General features: G+C 35.6%; 1 pseudogene; it reads left to right on the top strand.

Moving 5' to 3' along the window:
• LOC149217308 (ATP-dependent zinc metalloprotease FTSH 2, chloroplastic-like) overlaps nucleotides 1–24,067 on the top strand; it is a 30,061-nt pseudogene extending 5,994 nt beyond the window's left edge.
• The last annotated feature ends 1,789 nt before the right edge of the window (nucleotides 24,068–25,856 follow it).

Here is a 25,856-nt window from a genome sequence, read left to right as displayed (position 1 = left end):
ACTTAACATGTCATCGTGGAAAATTTTAAGGATAGAAATTTATCTTAAATTTTAGAAGCCTTGGCAAATAGTCCCTAACATGCAAATTATAAAATGTTTGGTGACATTTTTGATAAAAATATTCAAATTTATAATGATTTTATATAATCTTTGTAAAAAATTTCACGGAAAATCATTTTATACTATAAAATTTAGGCGAATTATTTGAAATTGACGAATATTTTTTTTGGAAAGTGTAGAAAATTAACCCACTTTAACCCTTGAAATTTTCTTTACATGTCATTCTGTCACCCTAATCACTTTGTTAGTTTAGTTTAAGATAGCCAACAAATTTTTTATTAAATATTCATTATTTTTTTACTTAAAAAATAATAATATGATATCAATCTAGAGATTTGTACTTTAAAACCAAATACTATCATGTTAGTACCAAAAGAGTACAATCATATTATGAGTAATGTTTATAGTTTTTAACTACGTACCCCTAACTATAACAAGGACAAGAGAAGAAGAAGGAAAATTGTCAAACATTTACAGTTGAAAAACAACCATATCACATCAACTTTAACTTTGGTAATTTAATTTACACCCTAAAGCCAATTTCTTTTCTATTTTGTTTGGCTTCGGATTCTGTTTTGGGTTTAGCCTCGGGTCCCTTGGGCACTGTTGGAATATGCATACTGAGCCCCACTCCAAATCTCCAGGTTTTGGCAGTTGCATAGAGAACATCAAGGGCCCTACCAACTTGCCCCCCTATCAATATTGTTGAATATTAGTATTTTTCGTGTATTGTGGAGCACGCATGGTTTCCAATAGTGGCTGCGCGCCTGCGCTAAAAGTAGCTGGTTGTTGTCTGTCTTTTGGTTTTCAGAATATTCATCTTGTTTCGCGTTATGTTTTGTTAATGAAAGGCTGTAAATTTTACTATTGGCGGTACTTATGAAATCACGTGAATATTATATTTTCTCACTTTTAGTTTAGATTCGTGCTGATCCACGGATATAATAAGGGTTAAAACAAAATAATTTGCGTGCGTCCTTTTTGTTTCTAAAATATTGATGATGAGCCTCGTGAGTGATTTATTTATAACTTCTGGAAGGTGAAAAATCTTTTACAACTGACGGTTGACAGTTTACTACAATGGTAAACTTAAAACCCTGCAAAAGCATCATTGTATTTTAATATTTTGTTGGTGGTTTATTAAAAAAATTTGGAGGATTTTTTTTTTTTTTTTAAATTTGTTTATAATCTGGTAGGGATTTGTTGCAATCATAAGTTTGAGTGGTGAACTCTCCACAATCACAGTGCTTTATAAATTTTTGAGGGTACTAAATTTAAATTTATATATGCAGTCAAAAACGAGGATTTTTTTATTTATTTTTTATTTGTTTATAATCTGGTAGGGATTTGTTGCAATCATAAGTTTGAGTGGTGAACTCTCCACAATCACAGTGCTTTATAAATTTTTGAGGGTACTAAATTTAAATTTATATATGCAGTCAAAAACTAATTTAAACAACAAAAATCAAGATTTAACCGACACCAAATTGGTGTATGAGACCCCCTTGTTTGTGGGACAAGGGACCCACCTCCGCGCAGTGATTTGACTGCTAAGTCTACGAAGGCATACATACTCTACACCCCTCTGGTTTTGAACCTGTGACCTCTTAGGAGGAAATACATGCTCTTAACCATTAGGCCCACTCAAGCTGTATATATATATATTAATTTTGTAAATTTTAAAAAGACAAATTTTCACTAAATTTATATATGCAGTCAAAAACCAATTTAAACAACAAAGATCAAGATTTAACGGATTATATTTTTTAAACTCCAAAACATATAATAGTTAAACGAAACTTAAAAATAGACTTAGATTTATATATATATATATATAGCTTAAAAATGGATTTAGATTCATATATATATATATATAATTTACTATATATATATATATATAATTTACCATATATATATATATATATTAATTTTGTAAATTTTAAAAAGACAAATTTTTTACTAAATTTATATATGCAGTCAAAAACCAATTTAAACAACAAAGATCAAGATTTAACCGATTATATTTTTTAAACTCCAAAACATATAATAGTTAAATAAAGCTTAAAAATAGACTTAGATTCATATATATATATATATATATATATATATATATATATATATATATATATATATATTAATTGTGTAAATTTTAAAAAGACAAATTTTTAACCTTTTTCAGAGTATTAAATCTATATATGTATTAGAAAACCAATTTTAAAATCAAGATTTAACCATTTTTTTTTTGCCACCAAAATCTCCAAAATATATGATGGTTAGACAAAGCCATTAATTTTTTTTCAATATTAATTATTTTTGTAAGTTTTAAAAAGACAATTTCTTAACTAAATATAAGAATTTGAAATATTTCTTTCCTTAAAACTAATGAAGATTTCAATTGAAATAATGATTATCAAATAACCATTATTTGTATTTGATGGAGGCATGATAGATATGGAGTTAAATGGATATAGGTAGGTTGGGCCAAGAGGTGCATTCTATAGCCGAGATGTGTGATTCCTTCTGCGGTAAATGTGGAGTTGACACATATTCTTTCAAAATTTTAAAAATTAAATATTAGGTCGGCTATAAGTATCTAAAATACAATTAATTGCTTAAGAGGTGCTCTACAACTCAGTGTAAGAGAGATGTGTGTAATGTAAGTAAGTCTGTCAACATTTGTGTAAGAGGTGCTCTTACAATACAACTCAGTATAAGGGAGATTCTTACAGCTCAGTATAAGGGAGATAAGTAAGTTTGTCAACATTTGTGTAAGAGGTGCTCTACAATACAACTCATTATAAGGGAGATGTGTATAATGTAAGTAAGTTTGTCAATATTTATTAAATATCAGGAAAAATATATATAAGCAAAAAAAACAAAAAAAAATGTAAATTATAATGTAAAATGTAATGCAAAATGTAAAACTTAAAATTGATATAAATTTTAAATTTAATTAATAAGCAAGTAAAAATTAATACTTACAATAATCTTAAGATTTGTAACTATGCATATTCACCCCACTTTATCATGCATATTATTAACTTGTAAAGATTTGTAACTATGCATATTCACCCCACTTTACCATGGATATTATTAACTTGTAAATAGGCTTTGTTACAACACCATGGGCCAATACCATGGCTTATCAGATGCCCAAAAACCATATTTAAATTTAATTAATAAGCACATAAAAACTTAATACTTATAATAAAATTACAATATAACAAGATTTTTAACCATGGATAATCCCAACTTTACCATGAATATTGTTAATTTGTAAATATGCTTTGTTACAATATACTAGATACCCAAAAACCATAACTCATTTCACAATCAAAATAATTTAATTTTATAACATTTTTTTAATTAAATCTAAAATAAAAAAGCTTATAATTACTTTTGAGATATATTTAAACCCTCTATCCTCACAATTACTAAAAATATTTCATAGATATTCCACAGAGAGAGAGAAGGAGAGAGGGAGGGAGAGGGAGATGGAGTTGAAGGGGGAGAGAGAGGGAGGAAAGAACAAAGACATAGAGAGATAGAGGTGGAGAGAGAGAGGGAGTGATGAGGAAGAGATGTAGAGAGATTGATGGAAAGAGGAGAGGAGGGAAGAGAGAGAAGGAGAGGAGAGGGAGAGGGAGAGAAGGGGTAGAGAGAGAGAGAGAGAGATGGGGGGGAGGAGAGACAAAGGGAGGTGGGACAAAAAGGAAAAAAGAGGAAGGAAGAGAGAGAGGACTTGAGAGAGATATAATCCGAGTGAGTGAGGGAGAGAGGAGAACGAGAGGGAAGAGAGAGAGGTTACTTTTAGATGTAAAGTATATCTTGGAAATCAAAACACTATTAAGAGGGGGTTGAATCAATAGTGTAGGAATTTTACCAAATTAAAACTTTCTTTTACTTTGTGTACATCATTAAATACTTTAGAAATAACTTAAATAACCATAACATAGATTAATGTCAACAATCACAATGGAACACACAAGAACAAGTAACTTTCAGAATTGCTCTTCAATTCATTCATAGGGCAAGCTACAACTTGTTGTTACAATTTCTCTAGCTACAACTAGTAGGAAGCTACAACTAAATGGAGCTACAACCCCAACTATTCTCCAACACCCATTGGAAGGAGCACCAACCCCTAATCAACAAGCTACAACTTGCTTTAGACACTCATTGTTCCATCTTTCATCCATTTTCATACTAGGATCAATGACTACCTTCTGCTTTCAAAAACAATTAAATCTCAATCACCACTTCAGAAAACAATTTCACCATATCAACACCTCGCTGCACCAAAAGCTCTGTCTCCTAAAAAATTGTGTAAATTTTGCTTGATCAACCCTTCTTTTATAGTTTTTTCTTTTGCTAAGTTTGGCTTCTTGTATTTCTACATGCGTCAATATTTTGTTGCCTTTGTGATGTTCGGATTAGTCCTATGACTGTGTTAGATATTGATCTATTGTTTTGGGCTCAATCTCCAAGTCAACCTGTGGTTTTTTTGCTTATTTCAGTTGACCTAGAGCTTTTATAGGATTTAGTAGTGTGCTTTCTATTTTTAGCTACAGTTTAATTTGGCTTAACTGCCAAAACTGCTGTCAAAATTGTTTATTCCACATTTTTGCCTATAAACCCCCTTTTTTCTCGGCCCCCTTACCTATTTTGCAACCATAGAACCGGTCTCCGCGACCATGACTTAATACTTTGGGCGCTAAGCCCTTTTGAGCCCTACTCGGGTCAATTCTTTGTATAAATGGCTTTGTGTCGTTGGTCACGCTACTACGCGAATCAACAAGGAGCTGGCGCTTAGCCACTCCAAGAGCCTTCACGATTATATCCTCCACCCCCCGGTTCCTACCTATGACATACGGCCTAGTGCAGGTGCTTCGCCCATAGCCCCCAACATCCCGACTTCATTTATGTGTCCCTTTACTTACCCTTTGGGGTCATACCTCTAGGTTGATGTGTCTATGGGGACCACCCGACACCTTTATGATTGGTTGCTGCTCTGTTAGCCTGCCATCGTGTCTCGACAAACTCCTCTCGACGCTTTCCCTTTACACCTTTTTATTAACTGCAAGAGTCATACCTCTGGGATGACATCACACTTACCACGTGTCGACCTAAGAGTGGTGAGACATGTCACCCAGATATGGGTGCCCAAAAATCCTGAATTCGCCTTCCACATGGCCATGTTGATGTCATTCGAGCCAATCATCTTTTGCCACTTGTCCTCATTAGAGAGGAGACATAAACTCTACAAGGCCTTGTTTTGTGACCATTTTCCTTTATAATTTTATTTTTACAAAAACCACCAAGTTCAATCCCTTTCCACGACACCACTGCTGAGCAGATTGTGGTTTTAGGAGAGTGCCCCCATAATGGATCTCCATCGTTGATCTACGTGATCGGTGGTGTGGGAAACCACTCCCTGTGACCACAGAGACCTCTGTCTATGGTGTTGTTTGGAAGCTGCCACATAGCCCAACACTTACCTTCAATGCTTAGCCTTTGCATTCTCCTATCGGGCCAACGCTCTTCCACACTCTACTTTGTCTATTCCTCCAGGCTCTCATCTCCAGGGTCACCCTTAGTGGGATGAGATGGCAGAGTAGGCTTCCGCCTATTTTCGATTGGATGACTACCTCTCTATCGTGTCCCAACAATTACCTCCCGATCCATCCTTTTGTGTGCCAAACAGATTGTGCTGGGGTGAACCTACCGAGCTAACACAATCGGGTGGGCTTCACTAGCTCAACTATGTCCTCATGCTACAACTTTGTGCCATATTTGAAGTCTCTGGGGTAAGTTTGTTGGGAAAACCTGTCAGGTGGGCCATTAGGAGAATTTTAAGGTCTAAAATGGGTCTCCTAAGGAAATTATAAAATAATAGCAGAAATAATAAAACAAGATTACATTACATCATCAAAATTTAGAGGGAACAAAGGAAAAACTATCTTTCAACTTATCTCCCTATGGGTTTACTCAAATTTCGAGTGGCAACACTCGTTGGATGCATAATTTGATTCCTCATCCAAGGAGTACCCATGTTACATATTTTTGATGGACCCTACTACACGAAAAATAAGAACTAGGGGTGACTAGAACAGAACTAGGGAATCTCTTGGAGGATTTTAAAAACTGATATATTAAATAATATCAATTTACAACTCGATACTTTGAGTTTTAGGAAGAAAAAGGAAGAATAGCACACTTCCCTTGCTATTTTCTACCCCAAATGTTAGAAGAAACACACTAGGAAATGCTACCCACTGGATAACATCGCCATTTACTCCATCTATGTAGAAGATCAATCTACAAATAGTTGTACCTATTTGCTTGGAATTAAAGAAGTGTACCACGTGGATGAGATAACAATGAAGCAATTGTATTCATTAGCAACCAAGAATCCGTGGCAACCTAGGCCTCAAGGTACGTCTTTTGATCCTGCTGCTATGATTTTTTCATAGTTTTCTAACTCACAATATGCACCGTGGAATGTCACTGCACCATGGAAAATGTGGCCACATCATTCATTTTAGAACCAAACTTGGCAGCAAGGTTGGCAAGGATTAGGTTATGGACCTACACCCCCACATATTTATCCATCACAACCTCAGTATCCTCCAAAATATCAACTAATCTTGCAAAGCTACTAGATGAAAAGACCTACTCAACAACAACCTCCGAATACTGAACTACATTTTCCTTCCACCTAACCTTATAGACAAAACCAACTGGCTATTCAACCTGTCACTAACCCAAATAATAAAGCAATCCAACTTGTTTTGCAAGTTGAATTGCAGTACTTCCCAACCTATGTTATTACTCTTAATTGTAAGATATTCTTTTATGATCAGGGTAGGTGCTGCTAAATATCGATCCCATTATTGAAGAAGAGAGAGAGGAAGAAGCCCCTGCCTTCGTAGAAGGAACAAGTAGTTTGAGAACCCATAAAAAAATGATAAGTCCTCAAAGAAACCTTATCCTAAGAGGATGAATGAGAATGAATCAATGAAACCCCATGAGTATGATGTGATCAATGAATTAAGCAACATCTGTGTTAATATTCCCTTGCTGCAAGCTATTTGCGATATACCCATCTATGTGAAAATGGTGAGAGAACTGTGTTTGAAGAAACCAGGGAGGAAACGAAAAGATCCACCGAATATTCATCTTGTTGGGGAATGTGTTGCTGCAATTACTGGAAATAATTTAGCAAAGAAATATACTAATCTTGGGAATCCGATTGTTTCAGTGCATATAAATGGACTATGTATTCCTAATACTTTGATTGACCTTAGAGTGATTGTTAACATCATGACTGCACATTCCATGAAACTGTTTGAATTAACTGATGTTCATCCTACCCCATCAAACCTTGAACTGGAATATAGGTGAATAGTTAATTCAGAAGGAGTTTTAGATGATGTAATTGTTTCCCTCGATTTGTGGGAATATCTAGTGGAATTCATGGTTCTGAAAACTAAATCAACAACTGTAGGGCATCCAATAATCCTTGGGAGACTGTGGCTTGCTACGACAGACACATTTATAGGATGCACGTCCGATAATATGTTCATTTCCCATAAAGGAGCTGTAAAAAAATTACTTTGTACCTTCCTAGAGAAGTCTCTCACGAAATTGTAGGAAGTCCCTTGGTTTGATGATTCAACAAGTGATGCATAAGTGGTTAACTTATGTGTATGATTGATCAGGTATAGAATTTCTAGGAGTGTTATGAAGAAATTCAACTTAATTATTTTTTATGTAATTCAGATTCTTATGGTTCTAAAGGTCTTCCATTAGAGGAGGTTTTAAAAAGTGATGTACAAGAAACGAATGATCTAACCATTTCGTCTTCATTATGCAATGTTATTGAAGCTCTATAACAAGAGAGAGAACCATGTTGTATTTTTGTGGAAGTAAGTCTTGGTCAATTTTTGAATATTAGTGGTGAACTTACTAATGAAGAGCAAAAGGAAATGATACAAGTTCTACATGAATAAATAAATGCCTTCACATGGGATTATTGGGACATGAAGGGGATCGAGCTTATGGTATGTTCTAATCATATTTATATGTAGGCCGATGCTCGCCCTGTCCGACAACCTTAGAGGTAGATGAATCCAACACTCAAGGAGGTAGTGAAAGAACAATTACAAAAGCTCCTAAATACAAGCTTAGCTTTTGTCCCCAAATATTTACAAAAATTACATGTGTGTGTAGAATTCTGTGAGTTGAAAAAATCTACTATGAAGGATTATTTCCCCCTTTTGTTTATAGATCAAGTCCTAGACATTCTAGTTAGAAAGAAATATTTCTTGTTCTTGGATAGGTTTAGTGGGTATAAAACTTTTGGTTTGTGTAATGCCCCAACCACCTTTCAAAGAGGAGTATTGGGAATTTTTGCAGATTCGATTCATGATTGCGTGGAAGTGTATATGGATGATTTTACTGTTTATGGGGATTCCTTCAAAGAAGCTTTGGAAAACTTTAAAAAAGTATTAATTAGATGCCAGGAAGTACACCTCGCCTTGAGTAATATAAAATGTCGGATGATGCTAACTAAGGGTGTAGTGTTTGGTCATGTTGTTTTTGTTGTAGGTATTGAGGTTGTTCCCACTAAGATCAAGGTCTTATCTCAGTTACCAATCCCTACAACAAATAAAGAGGTGAGAAGTTTCCTTGTTTTTGCAAGGTATTATCGACACTTTATTGAAGGCTTTACAAATATTAATACGCTTTGTTGAAATTGTTGTCTAAAGATGCTTCTTTCTTATGGACTGACCAATGCCAACATGCATTTAAAACTCTGAAAGAAAAAATATTAGTAGCCCTCGTTTTGAGAGGGCCCAATTAGGCTTTACCTTTTCAAATTTCCACAGAAGCCTTAGAATCTACTTTGGGAGTTGACATTGGGAAAAAAATGACCTGTGTTACTATGCCATTTATTACACTAGTAAAAATTTAATCCCTACTGAATTGAATTATACTGTGATAGAGAAGGAGTTTCTCATGGTGGTAAATTTTATATAGAAGTTCATGCATTATATTACAGGTTGTGAGGTTTTCATCTACATGGAACATGCATCTATCCAATACCTTATAAACATGTCAATAACTAGCAACCAAATCACAACAAGGATTTTGTTACTATAATAATTTAATGTTACAATTATAAATTCACATGGTAAATATAATTTAGTTGTTGATTTATTTTCTAGGTCGCAACATGAGGAAAATAATGTTCCTGTAAATGTATATTTTATGGATGAACAATTATTTGTAGTTTCTACTCACCTGCCTTGGTTGCAGATATTGCAAATTACATAGCTACAAGAAAACTACCACCGAAGTTGCCTACTCATGAGAAGCACAAAATTATAAATAGAAGCCCCTATTATTATTGGATTAATGATATTTATTTTATACAGGTGTTGATATTATCATTAGAAGGTGCATGTTGGGTTGTGTTATATTCTTTCCACGACTAGCCCATGTAGTTAACCAGGGGGTTAGAGGGGGAGCGAAGGCCCCCCCTTCGTTGCACCGATTGTGCAGTGGGGGGTCACGGGGGGCGGAAACCCCCCTCTACAAGATCCGAGTCAGCGCCCCGGGGAAGTTTTTTTTTTGACCCTATATTAGGTTGGGTGGACCTACCTATGGTTTTGTGCATGGTTTTCACACATGGTTTTGGATGCGATGGTTTTTAGTCCATGGTTTTGGACGCGATGGTTTTCGGTCCATGGTATTGGATGCTTCGGCATGTATAAATATGTATTGTAACATTGAAAGGAACATAATGAAAAATCAAGCTGGTAGTCCCAGTGTTGGGATCCAGGGGAAAATCTTTATGTATATGTGTTTTATGTGTTATGCTCTCGCATTGTTTATTTTATGTGTTTTAGAATTCGTATGCAGGTAATTTCTATATGGGGTTAAAACCTACATTTGGTATCAGAGCTGTTTTGGCTTCAAAGGGACGCATTTGTTGCTGAGGGGTTTCTCTCGGGCTTGTGGTAGACCCTGTTCAGTGGGAGATCTGCAGGATCAGTTCTGGTTGTGAAAGAAGATGGCGAGCAGTGGAAATAAAGAGATCGAGAAATTTAATGGTCAGAGTTTTTAGTTGTGGAAAATAAAGATGGAGGATTTGTTGGTGGATAAAGATCAGTGGATCACGATAGATACCGGTAATAAACCAACGGGAGTATCCGATGAAGAATGGAAGAAGTTGGATCGGAAGGAAAAGAGCACAATATGATTGTGTGTCTCGGATTCAGTATTGATGAATGTATCAAGGGAAGCTATGATGAAGGCTTTGTGGGATAAGTTAAGGACTTTGTACCAATCTAAGTCTCTAGTGAACAAACTGTTCCTACGGAAAAAGCTGTATAACCTGAGGATGAAAGATGGAGACTCGGTGACAGAGCATCTGAACACATTTAATACTGTGGTAAGTCAGTTATTATCTGTTGATATTAAAATTTCAGATGAAGATAAGTGCATTAGTTTGTTGTGTTCTCTACCAGATTCGCGGGATAGTCTGGTCATTGCAATAGGTAGCAATGTAACTACCTTACAGTTTGATGAAATAGTCTCATCCTTGTTGATAGAGGAGATGAGACGGAAAAATATGGAGAGCCAGAATGGTGATGCCTTGTCTGTACGAGGACGGTCCCAGAACAAAAACAAAAATAAGTCATCGAGTGGGAGATCTAAATCTAGAGGGAGATCTAAATCTCCAGGGAAACCTATAAAGGTGGTTTGCTGGAAATGTAGAAAGGAAGGGCACTACAAAAGGGACTGTAAATCTAAAGCTCCTGACAAAGGAAAGGGATCTGATGATGCTCCTTTTGCAGAGGCGAAAACCATCTCAGATGAAGGTGGGGATGTGTACTTGGCTTCTTCAAGTACACATGTAGATCATGAGGCATGGTTGATTGACTTAGTTGCATCCTTTCACTTCACTCCCCATAGAGAGTGGTTCTGCGAGTATGAGAAATACGATGGTGGTGATGTCTTCTTAGGGGATGATAGGAAGGCTAGAATCGTTGTTCGTGGAAAAGTAAAGTTGAAGTTACAAGGTGGAAGGGTTAGAACATTTCCAGGTGTTCTGCATATTCCTGCATTGGCCAGAAATCTGATTTCTGTAAGCAAGATGGATGATGCATGTGTAAAAATAGTGTTTGATAAGGATACCTACAAGATGGTTCGAGGAGCACTGGTATTGATGCGGGAAGTTTAGATTGGAACTTTATACAAGCTGCAAGGTAGCACTGTTGTTGATGGGTGCAACAGTTCTGTGGTTTCTGAAATTGGAGCAGAAAATATAGTGGTCTCTGAAGAGAAGACCATGCTGTGGCATCAAAGGCTTGGACATGTTGGAGAGAAGGGCCTTCGAATACTTCATGTTAGAGGTATGGTAGAAGGTATGAGTAATAACTCTCTGGATTTTGATTTCTACGAAAATTGTGTATATGGGAAGCAGAATCGGGTAAGTTTCCCCTCTGGTGGTAAGAGGGCGAAACAGATTTTAGAGCTTGTGCACAGTGATGTGTTTGGACCTGTGAAGGTTCCATCATTGGGTAAGTCTGTGTACTATGTATCATTTATAGATGACTTCTCAAGGAATACATGGATATATTTCCTTAAGAAGAAATCTAAAGTCTTTGACAGGTTTAAAGAATTTAAGGCTCTCGTGGAAAACTAGACAGAGAAGAAGATAAAGGTGTTGAGGTCAGATAACGATGGAGAGTTTTGCAGCAAGGAATTTGAATAATTCTATAAGAAGTGTGGTATAGAACGACAGAAGACTACTCCATACACACCTGAGAAAAATGGAATTGCAGAAAGAATGAACAAGACGTTGATGGAAAGGGAAAGAAGCATGCTCAGTGGTGTCGGGTTAGGACAAGAATTCTGGGCAGAGGTGGTGGAGACATCATGTTACCTAGTCAACAGATCACCTTCATCAGCATTGGAGGATAAGACTCCACAAGAGGTATGGACTGGTAAGAAACCCTCCCTTTCACATCTGAGGGTATTTGGATGTGATGCATATGTACATGTTCTAAAGGAGAAAAGAACCAAGTTGGATAATAAATCTAAAAAGTGCCTTTTTATTGGGTATAAGGATGGCTTAAAGGGTTATAAGCTTTGGAACCCATTAACAAGGAAGGTTGTGTACAACCGAGATGTGGTGTTCAGAGAGGTGAAAGATGTTATTAAACATGAAGTCCAACCAAAGGAACCTGAGAAGATAGAGTTTGAGATTAAGGAGGAAGAATCAAACTCTACAGCAGAGGAGGAATCAAAAGATGAAGAGCCACAAGCTTCGGGTGTGAGAAGATCAGTTCGAGAAAGAAGGCAGCCAGAAGGGTATAGTCCATATGCTTTCTGTTCAAATTTTGCTTTATCTATTACTGATGATGATCCCAGAACTATGAAGGAAGTAGTAGATTCAGAGGATGGCAAACTCTGGAAAGAGGCCATGGTTGATGAAATGGCATCTTTGCACAAAAATGAGGCTTGGGATCTGGTGGAGTTACTGGCTGGAAGGAAACCCATTGGTAGCAAATGGGTGTTCAAGAAGAAGACAAATGCAGAAGGAAAGGTGGAGAAATACAAAGCTCAGTTGGTAGCGAAAGGTTATTCTCAAGTACCAGGAATTGATTTTGGTGATATTTTTTCTCCTGTTGCCAAGGTAGCTTCTATTAGATTACTTTTATCTATTGCTGCTGCTTTTTTATTTTGAGGTAGAACAGATGGATATGAAGACAACATTTCTTCACGAGGATCTGGAAGAGGAGATCTACATGAAGCAACCTCAAGGTTTTGCGGTGAAGGGTAAGAAAGAACTGGTATGCAAGTTAAAGAAGTCTATGTATGGGTTAAAACAATCACCAAGGATGTGGTATCATAAATTTGATACATTTATAAGGGGACTTGGCTTCACTAGAAGAAAAGCATATCACTATGTGTATTTTAAATTAATTGGTGACCGTGTTATTTATCTGGTCTTATATGTGGATGATATGTTGCTGGTTGGAAATGACAAAGAAATTATCCAGGATTTGAAGACCCAATTGTCCTCCAAATTCGACATGAAAGATCTTGGTGCTACAAACTATACTTTGGGCATGGAAATTAAAAGAGATTGGGCAAAGAGGAAGCTCTGGTTAAACCAGAGGAAGTATGTCGAGACAATACTGCAGAGGATTAATATGCAGGATAATAAATCGGTGAAGGTTCCTATTCTTGTAGGTGTAAAGTTATTTGTCGAACAGTGTCCCAAGACACAAGAAGAGGAAGATGACATGTTCCGTGTTCCATATGCAAGTGCAGTTGGTAGTTTGATGTATGCGATGGTCTGTACTAGACTAGACATTACACATGCAGTGGGAGTATTGAGCAGGTTTATGTCAAAACCAGGGAAGGAGCACTGGATAGCAGTGAAGTGGTTTTTCAGGTATTTGCATGGCACTAGTGATTATGGTTTGTGCTACCAAGGAAGACCAGGATTGGACAGAATGTTGGATATTCGTGGCTTTGATGATGCAGACTGGGCTGGAGATCTGGATCAGAGAAGATCTACAAGTGGGTATGTGTTTAACCTATTTGGAGGTGTCGTCAGTTGGATGAGTAAGAAACAATCTGTAGTGGCACTATCAACTATAGAGGCAGAATACATGGCAGCCACTCATACAAGAAAGGAAGGAGTTTGGTTGCAGAGATTATGTTCAAGTATGGGGTTAGTACAGGGAGCTATAAGGATAGAATGTGACAGCCAAAGTGCAATTTTCTTGGCAAAGAACCATGCTTACCATTTAAAGACAAAGCACATTGTTGTTCAGCATCACTTTGTGAGGGATATGATAGAAGACAAAAAGGTGTTGCTGGTAAAGGTGGACATTTTGAAGAATACTGCAGACGCATTGACAAAATCCATGAGCTCTGAGAAGTTCTCTTGGTGTAGAGAAACAATCGGTGTTGCATGGCTGGGTAAATGACTAAGCTCTCCCATGGAAAGAAAACAACAAGTGGGAGAATGTTGGGTTGTGTTATATTCTTTCCACGACTAGCCCACGTAGTTAACCCGAGGGTTAGAGAGGGGGCAGAGCCCCCCCTTCGCTGCGCCGATTGTGTAGTGGGGGGGTGGCAGTCCCCCCTGTCTGGGGGGTTTGAGGGGGGCGGGTAGCCCCCCTCTATGTGGTCCGGGGCAGCGCCCTGGGGAAATTTTTTTTGGACCCTATATTAGGTTGGGCGAACCTACCTATGGTTTTGTGCATGGCTTTCACACATGGTTTTGGACGTGATGGTTTTTGGTCCATGTTTTTGGACGCGATGGTTTTCGGTCCGTGTTTTTGGACGTGATGGTTTTCGGTCCATGGTATTGGATGCTTCGACATGTATAAATATGTATTGTAACATTGAAAGGAACATAATGAAAAATCAAGCTGGTAGTCCTGGTTTTAGGATCCAGGGGAAATCTTTGTGTATATGTGTTTTATGTGTTATTCTCTCACATTGTTTATTTTCTGTGTTTTAGAATTCGTATGCAGGTAATTTCTATATGGGGTTAAAACGTACAGTGCATTCACGAGGATGAATTACCAAATATTCTAAAATCTTGCCACAATGAGCCTTGTGGTGGTCGTTTTTTTCAAATAAATGCAATGCCTATAAAGTATTGCAAGATAGGTATTATTGGCCCAATTTGTTCAAAGGCACAAAGAAATATGTGCACCAATGTGATAGCTTCTAGAGGACGGGGAGGCTAGTTGAAGCAGACAAAATTCTATTATAGCCATAAATATTGGTCGAATGATTTGAGAGGTGGGACCTGGACTTTGTAGGTCCAATCAAACCAATGTCGTAAAAAAAGAAATACATTCTGGTGTGCATGGATTATGTTACGAAATGGGTTGAGGCTAAGGCGTTAGCTTGAGAAAATGAACAAGCAATTGAAAATTTTCTATACGAGGTGATTTTTACCAAGTTTGATGTACCGAGGGAGATCGTTACGAACCAAGGAACATAATTCACATCCAAATATATTAAGGCTATTATGGAGCAGTATCATATCCGACATCGAATTTCAACCCTGTACTATCCGCAAGCGAACATGCAAGTAGAGTCCACCAACAAAGTATTGGAGGCCATCCTCACCAAGATGGTTTAAATTCACCATAAGGACTCAAAGGATTGGTTAATTGAAGCTCTCTAGGCCTATAGGACAACGTGGAGAAGTACTACAAGATGCACACCGTACAAGTTAGTTTACGGGAAATAGGTCCTTTTACCGATTAAATTCCAAATTCATACCTCTCGAACCGCTGCTCAGTCTGGATGGGAGTTAAGTGAGGCACAAGAACAAATATTGTTACATCTGAATCAACTGGATGAAATTAGGAAATACATGATCCAACATAATGTGTTGGTGGAAAAGCACATAAAGAAATGACACAATAAGTTTATTCGACAAAAATAGTTCTAACAGGGGGATTGAGTTCTCCTTTTTGATTTGAGATTTAAGGATTTTAAAGGGAAATTCACAACTCGTTGGCTGGGACCATATGAAGTAGACACTATTTTTGAGAGTGGATCAGTTCAAATCAAGACCATTAATGATCAACATACATCTTTTCTTGTGAATGGGCACAAGCTGAAGTTCTACCAGAAGCCGATGTCTAAGGCAAAATTTGTAGCATAAATTTGTAAAGACAATGGGATGGAGGTAGTAAAGCAGTGACATTCTCTTCTTGCCTCTATTTCCTCGTCTTAATTCTTTTCTTCTTAAAATAAATGGTTAAAAAATAAAACAATGGGACCTAATTGTGTAAACCACCTTGTGGCATGGTTAGGTTGATAAGTTGTTGTTATTTTCTTTTCTAACCATAAATCTTCAAAGATTTTGTTTGTTCTCGAATTAGTTTATGGGGGATTCCCTAATGACCTCCTTCTAACAGTCTTTTTCCCATCGACCTTAGCATATTATCTGGGCTAAAAGACTAGAGACTATTTGCATTACCTTGAGGCTTGCAGACATTAGTGGCAGGTTCTCTTATTGGTGAGAAGTGGGAATATATCAATGTCTCTTAGTTACCAAATCTTGCAAGTGACTCGACTTCAACACATTTATTCGTACCTCACAATATGTATTGGGGTACCTTAGATCTCATTAACATTAAAGGTGAGTAGCCTCACATTGGTTAATGATATACATCAATGACCGGTAATCTGATGACTCTCTCATATGCTCAACTTCAACACCTTCATTCGCATGATGAGAGATTGTACCAAAGATGGATGAAGTATAAAAGACTTTTGATTTTTCTTTTGATGCAAAAAATATTGGATTCGAGAATGGTTTTAATAGTTACCAGATTTCACTGTAGAATCATAAATCATTTCCCTACTTGAAGGAACAAGAGTCTATTGTGCACAAGATATCAAAAGCATTAGGAAGTGAAGAACAAAATCAAAGAACCAAAACGACATAAGGAATATACTTGGAAACCATCTGTTAGAGTTTTCTTCTAGAGGCGCAGTGGTTACCGAATTAGAGGCTCTTCGTGACAGCTTTAACCCTCCTATAACCATGTGAAAACATGAAATTAGAAGTGGTGTCCGCTCTAGTAACTATTGAGCACCTACTGGAAAGATGGAATTTTTTTCCCGCTCATAGTAATAGTTAGTATTTTACGATAATCTAGGCACGACTTTTTTGGTAAGTGTGACTCCTTTGGGAATGATGGTAAGTTGTTTTTCGATTTAATATATGTTTGGTTGGTAAAGAATACGATCATGATATTAATCACTATACTCGCAACCTTTCATATCCCCTCTGCCACCACCTTATCCAATCATCATGCATTACATATGTGTGATCATGCCATGTAGTAATATGATTCGAAACTAGTTTTATTTGTGCAATTCTTATCATAACTTGCCATAATAGAAATGATATTGTTTTTCTTCTGATAATTCATGACCCTTCTCGCTAGCTTCACACTGAGACAAGAGAATTGGGATTTCATCACTCTCCCAACATTACAAGAAAAATGCTGAAACCTCCCATTCCTCATTTCGATCAGAGCGATATATAATTTTTGAATGAGTATTCGTAGGGATGTATATGTTTCGAGGAGGCAAGTTGGTTGTCACTTTGTGAAAAATTTCAAGGTCATAATTTTAAAGTTACCAGGGTCTTCACGGAGAACTTTAATAGAATGGTAGCTCGATTCAATTAGTTGGAAATTTTTGTTTCCAAAGATTCAATTTCACACTATACAAACCTTCCACGTACAAGGGGAATGTTGGCTCAAAAATACCTTGAAGGAGTTTGATTACAACCAATTCTTAATACCTAAACAATATAATTCGAATTGGAGCAAGGGGATCCCTCGTGCATGGGTTAAATAGGAGCAGCATGAGATACTATTCTTGGTTCATAATTATATTACCTGTGAGGGTAGGTATGCTGTAACCTTCCGATATCATTTGAGGTTCTTGCTATGTTTCAAAGAGAAGCAAAAAATGAATCTTCCATTTTATTTATTAAGGAGTCTATCCAAAATGGATAAAAATGTCTAGGCTTATCCTGAACATGCAAAAAATAACATGCTTCATCATGGGCTTCTTAAAATCTTAGTGGAAGTTGAGTTGAGGAAACAGGGCAAAACATGGGACATTTTTCCTTTCTCGGGATTGTTTGGTCAGGGGACTCTCTCATCCGCTGTGAAGAAAGGGAAAGAATCTAGGTCTAAAAGGAAGTGTAGAAGTGCCGAAGATGAATGTTCCTATGAAGAATTTATTCTGGGTGAAAGTGAACAAGGTTTTGGTGAGGCCGAGCAAACCCCTATTTCTAAAAAACCTAAAATTTCATCAGACAAAGAGACCCTAGTTGGCCAGGAAGAGGAACCATTTAATAAGAGGGAAAACACCCCAGTTAGCAAAAAAAAGGAATGTATGGTTGTGGAAAGGAGGAGATTTATTGATAAAAAGAAGAAACTCTCACTCAAGGCAAAATGAATTTTAGTGGAGACAGAAAAAAGGTCGTAGAAATAGGGTTCTCAGAAAAAGAGAAAGGGTACAACCTCTGCAGCAAAAAGAAAGAAAAGTCAAGGAACAAATAAGAAGATAGGATCGAGCGAATATTCAGATGAGGTGGCGGAGATAAAGGTTTTTCCTCATTGACCGCATACACATTCATTGGATCGTCAAAGTGTGAGTGTAGAGGGATCATCAAGACCTACAACCACTCCCTTAAGCACTGTTGTAGGACCAAATCCTGTTAATGAACCTGTGGACACTGTGGATGAACCAAAGACAACTACATTAAGTCTAGCTGTAGACCTAGTTTTGGACGAGTGCGTGGTGTCTCAGGTACTATGCAAATTTTTTGATCATAGTTTATTTAATTTTCCCTATTCGAATTTAAAAGAGAACGATGTTGAAATTTTGGTTACAAAATCCAAGTCTATGTGGGATGTTGAACTTAAGGTGGAAACTGACCTTAAGTAAGATGATTTTGGGTGTGAATATGCTGATAATGTTCCAATGGCTAATCTTTCTGAAATTAAATTACACCTGAAATTGAAATAGAGGAAAAGATATCGGTGTCAGGAATCCCTAGAGTTGAAGTGAAGACTAGTAATGACCTAAGAAATGAGGAAATTGATAAGATGAAAAAATTAGCATTAGAGATATATGCTTATAAGAAAGACGTCGAAATACTGCTTGGGGAATCAGTGGAAATTCAGATACCGTTGCAGTTCAATCAAACGTAATTAGTGAAAGAAGAAAAAGAATTAGTTGTTTTTGAGGGTAAAGAAGAGAAATTGCCAGAAGAGTCTAAGGGAGTAGTGGAATTACAAGAAGCACAACAAACCATTGAAACTGAAGACTTGGTAATGACAAAGGTGGTGGAAGATAAACCTATTTCGAGTAAGCGGTCTAAAACAAAAAAACTTCGACACCAGATAAAAAAGTTCAAAGATCAATGTGCCCAGTTAAAATTAGAAAACCAGGCTTTGATGAAGGATAATGCATGCCTAAAGCATTAGAGGAAATTTTAGCCTAAAAGTTCCCATGAAATTTTCACGTACATAATATGTAAACCAATAAAAATCCTTTAAATTCAAAAAGAGGTACATGTAAATATTTTGGAGGGAAAATTAAAAAAACTGTTGTTTTCAATTGTATTTTTGGCTTATCTCCTTTTATGTTTACTGAAATTTCAAGTGTAGACACTTGTTGGATGTAGAATTGAATTCCACATCCAACGAGTACCCATTATGCATACTTTTGAGAAGACCCACATTGAAAAAATTGAAGATGTATTAAAAATACATGTTAAACAAACTTTTTTACTATATCTTCAATTTTTATCAATATGAGTCTTCCCAAAAGTATGCATAATGGGTACTCGTTGGATGCGAAATTTAATTTCGCATAGAACGAGTGTCTACACTTCAAATTTGAGTAAACCTATAAGGAGATAAGCCAAAAATACAATTAAAAAAAAGTAGTTTTCTTCTTTTCCCTCTAAAATTTATAAATCTTATTTTATTATTTTCCTATTAGTTTATTCTTTTTCCTTAGGAGGCCACTTTTAGGCCGAAATTTCCTCTAATGAAACTTCAAGTTCAGCTAGTTGTTCAAAACTAGATTTTGGGTAAGCAAGAGGAATCATAGTAGGCTAAGTGCGAACACATGATGCATCGATATAAATGAATGAAGTTGAAGTATTCATAGGCCAAACAAGAAGGAGGTCAGGAAAAGCTCGATCTTCTGGTTCAAGCAGCTGAGGGTTCTATGCACAAGGACGTGTAATAGTCTGGGCATGGGGGAGATGACGAGTCTGAAATTCAACCTGCCAGAGTACCTCCCAGACATCCTCTGATACCCAATTACCTCCATTTCGTCTTACATTCCCTTACACACTGCTGCTTTTAGCCATCTTCGAGTATTAAGGTGGTTATACATCGTTATTAAGCATTATTTTCACTAAATCGATCTATATTTTAAGTGAAATTGGCTATCTAACTCTTTTGTGACATTGCAGTTTCTTTGCCCAAGCTACAGGAAGGATGACAACTGACTACCAGAACATAGAGACCCTGTGCTTCAAGCTCCAGTTACCTAAAGCAGTCATCGCTAGAGTTATCGGAAGGAGGAATGAATAGAATAATCAGAGTCAACCTAGATATCTTTGCCAACAACCTATCCATCTAGAAGTTCTTTTGATCTTCATGTAATCTTTTAAGTATTTAAATATTCTTATCTAAGAAGATCATTTTATATGTATATTTTGTTAGCTGGGCAGTTGCATCCTAGATTGTAATTTTGGAAAGTTTAGCAACATAGTTAGAACTGTTTGTAATGCTTGTCGACCTAAACTTTAGTGCTTATAGACTATATATATTTGTGAGACTAGCCAAACAAGGTTAGCTGTAGTTATATTTTTGAATTGTTGTTGCGGCCATATTTGCCATTCCAAAACTCTATTTTATCTATATATATATATATATATATATATATATATATATATATATATATATTATTCTTATTATTTATTTATTTATATTTTATTTTATTATTTATTTAATTTAATTAATTAATTAATTTTTATTTTTTATTATTTATTTATCTATTTATTTATTTATATTTATATTTATATATATATTTTTTATTTATTTTATCTCTCTCTCTCTCTCTCTCTCTCTCTCTCTCTCTCTCTCTCTATATATATATATATATATATATATATATATTTTATTTATTTATTATTATTATTTTTTAATTTTTTAATTTTAATTTTTTGAAGATTCTTCGGCGAAAATCACATAGAGAAACTTTTGTCGACGCGTTTCGAACCAACCAGTGTGGTTTTATTATTATTATTATTATTATTATTATTTATTTATTTATTTTTATTTTTAATTTTATTATTTATTATTTATTATTTTATTTTGTTTTTTTTTTCCACATGGCTTAATAAATATATCAAAACACTGTTGTTGGTTTACTTCGTGTTGTAAAATCTCTTTTTGCTTGTAGTACTCCCAGTCAGGGAGGGTCCCCTGAGCTGGGATGCACTCGTCGTATTGTATCGGTGTGATTGTGTGAAGTAATGTGAGTTTATTTTACAATATTATTTATATGTTTAAATTCATAGATCAATTCTCTTCTGTATTGATTGAAGACTTGCATTTTTATGCGTGATTCTGCATCTACAAGTTGAATTGAATTGTTGAATAGGATAAGGGCCATTGTGTGTGAAAGAATCACAACTCGTGGATCCAACAGAGGTTGCGAGTGTAACCTTAGGAATCGAACTGAGATTCTTCGATTAGTCGGATGACTTTTTAGCTAACATTGTGTGATCTTTTAAATTAGTTGTTTCAATTACTAGGTTGATTACCTATTCCTTTGGTGTTCGTGAACTAATTTTTCTGTATTTAAATCTTTAATCTTTTCATGTGACACGTGAGGAATGAGTGTATGTTTTTTTTGCAATAGAATAATGTTAGAATGATGTTACCTTTGATTCATAGTTAACCAATTAGATCTAGTTCTGCATACATTTTGTGGGTGCCTCATCAGTTTACGTTCCCCTGGTTAACAATTTAATTTACAAAAATTTAAGCAATTAAATTTCCTATCACTAAGGGTAACCCACATTGCAACTTCCTTCCTAGATCAAATCCAGTTGATTCTAGTAGACCATTTCTAGGGTGTTTTCCTCTAAATTCTTCATCAGATTGCAACGACGATAATAATAATGAGCCTTCAAGGTACATGATTATGACTGTTCCACAAACAAAGTACTATGTTGGAAGTTTAGTCATTTTCAATAATAACAATATTTCTATAATTTCTACATGTCTAGATCTCTGTGTATCTAATTGCTCCTATAAATTATATTTATGGGGTTTCTGAAATGAAACCCTATTGTTGGACACTAGGAAACCTTCTTTTTGGAGGTTTGCAAGATCCCAATTACACATTTTTCATGAAAGTCATCCTCATTAATAATAGTGGAATGGAATCCTCAAATGGACACCTCTCTGACATTTGAAACATCAATCCCATCTGAAGATACTTCTAGGAACTATTCTTTGTGTTATATTTCTGGTGTGCATGTTTAGCATTTTTTGTAGTAGAAACATATTTATTATGAAGAATAGATGAATCTTGGATGATTACATTTTTGTTCCTGGGACTCCTATGAATTTTCCCTTCATGGATATGCAAATTGCAACAAACAACTTCAAAGAGAGGCTTGGAAGTAGTATGAAAGTCTAACAATTTATCTGCAGAATATAAGGATTTTGATTTTGAAATTTGTTTCTACTAATGGGAGACCACTTTGGAAAGTGGTTTCAAATCTGTATACAAGGGTTCACTCTCAGATGGAACTTTGATTGTTGTGAAAAATTTGGAGAGATTGCTGCCACAAGGAGAGAGGGAATTTAAAACAGAGGTGACAATGATTGGTGCCATTCACCATAGGAATTTAGTCCACCTCTGTGGATATTGCTCTGAGGGATTACAAAGGTGAGTGTTTGTTTCACATTCCTTTTGATTTTTGACATCTTCATCTTAGCAAAGAAGAGGCTAGAATCTCAAATTACATGTTAAGGTATGTTAGGATGCCTTACATACTTGCAAGATAACGAATGCTTTTTCTTTTTTTTTGTTGGTGGTATGTGTAAAGAGAGTGTTTTATTACCATAAGCATATGGATATTTAATATGTTGGTTTGTAGTGCTGGATTGAGATTAGTTCTAGTGTTTTTCTATTTTGTTTGAAATGTTATTTGGCTTTGGTCTAAGGTGATTTTGCATGAATTTAGAGAGAAAAATATAGACTTTGCAACACACAATGTTCAAGAGGACTCAAGATCAATACTACTGAATTTAATTGGAAATTAAGTGTTTCCTCTCATCCTTGTTGGAGGTTTTTTTTTTCTTATCCAGGAGATCTTCGGGAGGAATTGGAGGACTTGGAGGTTTTGGATTTTCCCTTTCCTTTGGTCAATCTAAGGCAAAATTCCAGATGGAACCAAATACTGGAGTGACATTTGATGATGTGGTAGGTGTTGATGGGGAAAAACATGCTTTCATAGAAGTGGTTGAGTTCCTGAAGAAACCAGAGAGGTTTACTGTAGTTGGAGCTCATATTCCTAAAATATTTCTTCTTGTGGGTTCACTAGGGACTAGGAAGACTTTGCTAGCCAAGGGAATTACAGGGGAAGCTGGTGTACCCTTCTTCTCTATCTTAGGATCTAATTTTGTTGAGACGTTTGTTGGTATTGGAGCATCTAGAGTGCATGACCTATTCAAAAAAGAAAATAAAAATTCCCCTTGCATTATTTTCATGGATGAAATTGATGCAGTTGGTAGCAAAAGAGGAACTAGAATAGGTGGAGGAAATGATGAGCAAGAACAAACCTCGAATCAACTTTTTACCGAAATGGATGGTTTTGAAGGGAACACTAATATCATTTTGATTGTTGCAACCAACATGGCTAATATACTTGATGCTGATTTATTGCACTTGGGGCGTTTTGATCGACAAGTATTTTAACAATTTTTAAGAGCTAACCTATATTTTTTTTGCAATTGGGTGGTTTTTGAATTTGTTGCCATTATTGAATATATGTTTTTTTTTGCAGGTATCTATGGACATACTAGATGTTAAAGGGAGGAAAAAGATTTTGAAAGTGCATGGTAGTAATAAGAAGTTTGATTGTGATGTTTCACTAGGAGTCATTGCAATGAGAACCCTGGGCTTCAGTGGAGAAGATCTTGCAAACTTATTGAATGAAGATGCTATTCTAGTTGGACGATGGGGGAAGACAACAATATATGCCAAGGAAATAAATGACTTTATAGACAAGATTGTTGCTAGAATGGAGGGGATGGTAATGACAGATGGGAAAAATAAAAGTCTTGTTGCATATCACAAAGTTGGTTATGCTATTTGTGGGTAAAAAGAAAGTCAACATTTCTTAATTTTTACTTTGTAACTAGGATATCTACAAACAATTTTTTTGTTCATGGCCAATTTCTATTGAAGTATTGCAATATTCTCTTTCTCATGGTCCTTGGTTGTCATGGAATTTTCTTCAGAGTTTTTCTTTGAAATTGCATTTAGTTTCCAATAGTAAATATACCATTCATAAAATAATTTTCTTTCCAAACTCATAGTATGCTTTCAAAAAGTTTTTTAACTCACGTTAATGGTTTCTCTGAGTCACTAAATCAAGCATATCTTTGTGCTCTATTGAGATGAATTTTATGAAATGAGTGGCTTTGTTTCTCTCTGGACTTTAATATCTTTCTTTATGCGAGACTAAACCACTTGTCTTTTACAAATTTCCATCACTCTTTCATTTCAAGCTTTTCAATTTAGAACCTATGCCAAACATATGGAGACAACTTAGAGCCGTGTAAAGCATAATGTTGGGAGAAGCTGAGATAATCTTGAAATATAGAAGTGATATAATTGATACAATATTGGATACACCCTTTATTATTTGAAACAAATAGGTACTTGAGGGTTAAAAGTATCATTTTTTTGCTTCAAAATTATAATAGAAATGTTTCAAGATGTTCCAAACATGCAGTACAAATTTCTGTAAACAATGTCAAATAAGGTTTCAAAGAAATCTCCTTGCATAATTGATTTTAAAATATAACTACATACATAGGTGCAACATTTCATTGGTTTGCAAATTTTGGATAGTTTTTACATGTTTATGATGCATTCATAGATACTTGTATGATTGTATTAGTGAAAGAAGATATTGACCATACCATAGATTCATTCACTTTGAGGCTCTAGTTAGGGTAAGAAGCCAAAATATATAGGAAGTAATAGATAATACCGACTACTCTTGCATAATTCATAATCTTGTTGTTATTTAGTGTTGTATCAATTTCACTTATGTGTAGTGACAAATTTTGAGCCCATTGTTTGTGTGTGATGATTGTAGGTTCAATATGTACAATTAGATTTCTATCGTTCTAAGTATTTCCATTTCGTAGCTATTTTATCAGCTGCTATTTTTGATAAATAAAACTAGAAAAATGTGAAAATATACCAATTCTTTGTTTGTGCCATTGCCTTCATTATAGCTAGTCAGTGAGATGAGATATTAATAAGAGAGTTATTTTTCATTCAACTAGTTGCATAACAATTATGTTTAATATGTAGCCAATAACTTATATGTTTTCTTGATACTTGAACTGTAAATTCATGTTGTTACCCATTTGTGGAGAAACTGCTTATTAGTTAGTTACATTGTCAGCCAAAGTAACCTAATGTTTCTTGCGTATAATATGTCACTATGCAGTACACAAGTGTTAACCTTGAAGATGTGTAATGTGTCAATAGCATTATGAGTTATTGATTCTGTGACATATTCTTTTGATCTCTTAGATTGGAATTAACATTCTTTTATGTAATGTATTGCGTATATGGTGACTGTGTTTGGGATGTATGAGATTGGGCCATGGTCACTAATTGATCTTGCATAGAGTGGTGATGTCATCATGAGAATTATGTCAAGAAATTTGATGTCTGAAAATCTTGAAGATAATGCAATGATCAAATCTCTCTCTAGCCAAGCTTATGAGGTTGCACTTGGTCACATTCACAACAATCATGCAACAATTGACAAGATTGCTGAGGTTATTTTGGAGAAAGAAACAATGATAGGTGATGATTTTTAGGCTATTCTTCCAGAGTATATAGAGATACCCATTGAAAACAGGGTT

Source organism: Pinus tabuliformis, chromosome 1_1, assembly GCF_031772625.1.
Source record: "Pinus tabuliformis cultivar Carrire ecotype Pingquan chromosome 1_1, CPIR1, whole genome shotgun sequence".
In the NCBI taxonomy this organism is placed as follows: Eukaryota; Viridiplantae; Streptophyta; class Pinopsida; order Pinales; family Pinaceae; genus Pinus; species Pinus tabuliformis.
This window is presented reverse-complemented; position numbering and strand designations above follow the sequence as displayed.